This window comes from Zophobas morio, unplaced genomic scaffold (genome assembly GCF_036711695.1).
Source record: "Zophobas morio isolate AGI-343-1 ecotype UQ-CSIRO unplaced genomic scaffold, CSIRO_AGI_Zmor_V1 ptg000046l, whole genome shotgun sequence".
Lineage (NCBI taxonomy): Eukaryota > Metazoa > Arthropoda > Insecta > Coleoptera > Tenebrionidae > Zophobas > Zophobas morio.
This window is the reverse complement of record NW_026972151.1, coordinates 5,851,073-5,857,072: the sequence shown is the minus strand read 5'-3', so window position 1 is coordinate 5,857,072 and position 6,000 is coordinate 5,851,073.

Below are 6,000 nucleotides of genomic sequence, written 5' to 3'. Positions count from 1 at the left end.
AAAATTCAATCACAAAAAAATCGTTAAACATAGGCAACCTGGTGCACGGAAACGCTTGCTTGGTAGTCGGACAATTAATAGCGCTTAGGGGTTAGTTTTGCATGATTATTGAGTTAGATGTCGGCTTGCTATCGCTAGGGAATTTTAGTTAGAGGGTTGGTAGAGACAAACTGCATGGTGGAGGGTCATTCTGAATGTGCTTGTGTGAGTGTAAACACGTGGTAAGAGCTAGGTTTAAATTAGTGGGTTTGGTAGTTAATAAAATGGGAGGAAGCCTTTGTTTAACGACAATCAATCGTAGCCAACGTCACTCAGGTGTCCCCAACCCGCGTGGTTAATTCTTGCGGTCTTTTAATTGGAAAAATGCAGACTTCCGTTCAACGCGAAACACGTGCTGTAAATTTGTGTCATTGTTTGTAAATTCACCAATCAAGTTAGTTTTTCTTAATCGCCAGTGCAAACACAATTTAACAATCAGGATTCTGCTTGCTGCTTCTGTCCATAGCCGAGACCCAACTACGGATCTCCGATCATAGCGGCCTAGTTTCGCAGAGCACGTTCGTAATGGAGATATGCGTGCGGGTAGGCTTTGTGATAGCACGCCACGCCCCGGGGGTACTTTTGTTGTGCTCCTGTTAACTGCCGTAACCTTAAAATCTGCTGCCACACGCCCGTAATAACATATGTATTTGCATCCAGTTACTTAATTCAGATTTTGCTTTGTTTTTATTAAATTTGTGATATTCAAACATTTACATTGATTCCAAACAGATATATAGGGTTTTGGGTTTGTTCGTTTTTCATATGTGTATGTCTGTCAATTCTAAAAGATGTTTTCTACGATTAGCAATAACCGAATCACAATGCCGATGGTCCAGATTTTTTAAAGCTCTGACTTCCGTTTATTGAATAAAAGACTAAATTTTACTTTGATTTTTGATGTTGTAATTCACATTTGGTTAATTATAACTTGTCTAAATCTAGAGGTGGTTCAGCATTCCCTAGCCTCCTCCTAGCTACGGCTTTGTGTAGGGGTTATGAAATATCGAGAAAATATGAAAGTATCAAATTGTCCCGTGGACTCAATTACTCTACGTCCTTACCTTATTCTCGATAAGAAAAACAAATTGAAAGGGTTTATGTTTATACATCGGAAGAATGTCACGCAGAAATTAGTTTGATTTGAATGAGTTCGTCCCCTCAAAACAGAGGATCAAAACTATTATACAATCGACAAAATATTTCGAATATCATTATTATAATTTTTTTAATAAAGACATGTTCTGGAAAATGTGGTAACTCGTTTTTAGTTTGATCAATAAAAATATGAATGCAATGATAAATCATCAGTAAAAACTCCTCATATTTTGCACATTTTGGGTAGAATTTATAAGACAAAATTTTGAGATAACGTCATCAATTTTTTGGTGGGAACAAACATATTTATTTTGATTAACAATTTTTTTAATTCAAAATTAAAATCCAATGTTGTTTTATAATTTTGATTTTTTTTTTTTTTCAAAAATCTGGACGTTTCGGGTAAAAACTCAACACGGAGTCATAAATTACTGTGTAGAACTATGTTATTTTCTACAATTTAAAACACATTTACTACGTACAATTTTGAAGTGACGTCATCACATTATTGGTGGGAATGATTATACAAATTTTGGTTAGTGTTTACCATCTACATGATCTTCCTAATGTAAATATACAATTTGAAAACAATCGGCCCAGACTTTCGGAGATAATCTGTGTAAAAAAAAACCGTGACGGCAGACAGGCAGAGAAACGGACAGTCAGACAGACAGACGGAAAATGGAGACCCATTCCTTCGTACTCTAGGAGCCATGAAAGGTCGAGGAAACGTAAAAGTAGAGAGTGGTTCACGAACTCAAATACAATTTTTGGAAAGTTGTTTCGACATATCTTTTCTCGCACCTAAAGTACAATGAAACATATTCACCATTTTCAAGTTGAGTTTTTTCGTTACATAATTTTACGATGACTTCGTCAACATTTTTACAAGGACACGCAGATCAACTTGGATTTCTGCAGTGCAATACTAAAAATAACAATATTATATTCCCAAAATTTTGTGGAACCTTTCCTGGTTTATTCAATAAAATAAATTAACTCATTCTATTCTATTTTTTGGAGCCACATGTCTAAGGAAACCCAAAAAATGTGAATGCAATGAAAAATCACGAGTAAGAACTCATTATATTTTGCACATTTTGGGTAGAATTTATTCGGCTTAATTTTGCGATGTCTTCAATTTTTTGGGGGGGAATAAACAGATATACTTATTTTGATTAAGAATTTACATACAATAAGGGAAAAATCCTCAGAGAAAATCAATCATACGAGCAATCAAACTAGGCAAATAACAAGAACCCAAAGGAAAGACTAACAAGTGGAGAAAACTGAAGGAATGAAAAATATGACAATTTGGCATGAAATTGGAAAAATCGAATAGGTAAATAAAAGTATAAGAGAAAACATACCGGATTTAAACTAAGTGACTGGAAGAATATCTTACGTAAGAAGAAGCACTGGAGCTAGATATGGACGAATTCTAGGAGGAATTAGAAAGAATATGCGAAAAAATTCAAAAGCATGACACACTAGCAGTCGTAGGAGATTTTAACTCAAAGATGGGCAAAGAATGGGCAGTCTAGTCATGGAAATGGACATGATAATAGCTAATACAAAATTTGCCTGTAAAACTGAACATATAATCATTTGGCTGATAGATCACCGCCTGGTAGTAGCTAAAATAAAATTGAGACTAGTCCAGAAAAGAAGACGACGAAACAGAAGGAAATAATGAAATGTAGGACAGCTAGACAGAAAGAAAACCGAGTTTGAAAAAGAAATGGACATATAACTAACGAAATGGATATACAGTGGAACAATAGGTAAAGAATGGAGTAACATAAGAAAGCAATAGGAAACAAAAGAGGGAAAATACTGGGCAAAGTAGGCAAAGAAAAAAAGAATGAACAGTTCGAATAGTACGCGGAAAGAGATAATAAGAAAAACCATTAATGCAAGGAGTAGATATCTAAATCCAGGAACAAAAGAAGAACACAGAGTTACCAAAAAACTAGGAAGAATAGCACACAATTAGCAAAACACAAAACGATGACGTGGATTGAGGAGATAATGAGGGAACTGGAAGAACATAGTAAGAACAATGAAAATTTGATAGAACTATAACAAAACAAGAAAGAACAAAGACAATGGTAAAACAGATATACAGGGGTGGAGAAAATATTATAAAAACTTGGTAATCCAAGGAAACGTCATGGTAAATGAGGTAGAAAAAGTGGAAAATTCGCTACGCGAGGAAGAAATAGATCAAGAGTTAATAACTGAAGGAGAATTTAGCGCTGTAATAGCACATCTTAAACATAATGAGGCAGCTGAACCACACAATATAGTAAATGAACTCATAAAACATGGAGGAAACAGACTAGAGCAAAAAATATGTAACCTAATAAGAACGATGCTCTGTACTTTCGATTGGTACTGAATTTTATGAGAATGAATGAATGAAAAAAAAATTATATTATTATTTTTAACTGAGGATAACCTGGAGCTGATAAGATATTTAATTAGGAAACCCATATGCGATTTGTTTGTTTATGTATTATATTTGATAAAAAATATTTTCGTTAGTAACCAGATGAGTGAAGATCTTATTCTGAATGTTGGACTATTTGAGAAAAGCGTAAAAAAGAAAGACAGTTTTTGACAGACGTACAAAGAAATGTGGTGTAGGTGTTATCGATTACATACTTTTAAATTAAAAAATATACCTTTGTATAAAAACGTATTGCACTAAAAACTACTAATGCGAATAATAATAACTATAATTCTAGATGGTCCTTGTGATAAAACAGGATAGCTTGCAAAAGTGCACTAAATTCCACTTAATTTGCGTTTTATCAATAACTGCTGTGTATATAAAGAGCTGTGGTGGTAAAACAATTTATATTCGTTGTTAACTTATTAAAGACCAGGTCGTCTATTTTAACTGAGCGAAAATGTTTAAAAAAGTTTATGCAATTTATATTGCTGTTGCACTTGTTTTTCTTCTTTCGTTTGTCAAGGGTACGTATAAGCAAAAGAATTACTACCAATTTACCAATAATAAATATTAAAAATTTACAGCTCAAGAAGGTGATGGTGATAGTATTGCTCATGATCTTTATAGAAAAAAGAAATGATGAAATGAAATCCCGAAACTTACAACTTTTACTTCACATTCCAGAGCGCTCTGGGCAACACATCTTAGGACTCGCACCTCATGGGATTTTCACGTAAACGTATTAATAAACGCACAATGAAATAACCTGCAGTTTTATTTGGCAACACTTTCGACCTTAAAAATTTAAATATAGAGTAGGTATAGCTTAATGAAACTACTTGAAGAATTATATTAAATACACAATGATTGTTCCTTCTTTCAGTCCATTTGCATCTTAATATAGTTTATGAAATTTTATATATTACTTCCCGAGCGTAAACTAAAGAAAATAAACGGAGTACACCTCCATATTATGAATTAACTGGGGTGGTACTCAACACGGACTCATAAACCACAAGTATACGCGTCTGTTATTTTAGAAAATTTAAATAACTCAAGTATTAGTTAAGTGATAACTGCAGGTTATAAAAGAATCGTTGGAGTTGCGTATAATAAAACCTAAGCACTTCGTAAGCTGTTATATTTAACATTGGCGATGTGATGTGCAATGACAATTTGTTATCATCTAATTCACTTCCAATGTATCATTAGAGGCATTAGATTACAGACATAAATAACTTTCTTAAACCTTGCTGCAGACATATTGTCTAAGCAAAGAAATTTTACAGATTATCTAAATCCTGCTACAAATTACGATCTGCTCAACTTCAGCATACATCTTAAGGTCAATGGCGTACATTAAATAAGTGTTTCGTGGAGAATATACCTATTGGTGACATCATTAATATGTAGAAAAGAATAAGCGATCCTAGAACCGACCCCTGTCTTACTCCAGACAACTGCTCAGCCACGATATTCAGTAAATGAGAACCTCTTTTTTAATTAACTGTTTTCAACATAAGTATCTTCAGTTTTATGTAAAAAAAATCTTTATTTTGATAATGGTTGTATTAAGTGTCTTCAATTCGATTCCTACCGCTATTATTTATAACTAGAAAACGTAGAAACATAGTCACAGGAATGATCTATTGACTGGCGTTATGTTAATTATAGTTTATTGTACAACTCGTTATCTACTATGTACTCTTAAAATAAAAACAAAACACATAAAAACATATCGCACTAAGAATAATAATGGAGACTAATAACTATAGTTTTGGTTAGTTCTTTTGATAAAACAAGATAGCTTGCAAAAATGCACTAAATTGTACATAATTGTCCGTTTTTATCAGTGATTGCTGGCTGTGGTAGTAAAGTGGTGCATTCTTTTTTAAAACATTAAAAGACCAGGTCGGTTGTTTCCACAGAAAAAAATGCTTAAAAAAATCCATGCTGTTCACATTGCTGTTGCAATTTTTCTTCTTCTTTCTTTTGTGAAGGGGAAGTATTAACACAAGAAGTACCACCATAATTTTTAAAAATTTTCAGCAGAAAATGGGGAAGATATCGATACAGATAGTGATGGCCGTACATAGATGAAATTCTGAAATATACAATTTTTGGGACTGCTTTTATATATGACTTCTTATTCGAAAGCGATTTGGACAACACATCTTAGAACTCACACCGTTTGGGGTTTACACGTAAGAATATTAATAAACGCACAATGAAATAACCCGCAGTTTTATTTATTAACACTTGCGACTTTTATGTTAATATAGAACAGATCTTAACGAAAAGATTTGGTTCAAAATTTAACAATATAGGACCCATCATGTGTACATTAAAAACACACAACTGGTAAAATGATAACTGTTCACAATTTTAAACTTGATAAATATATA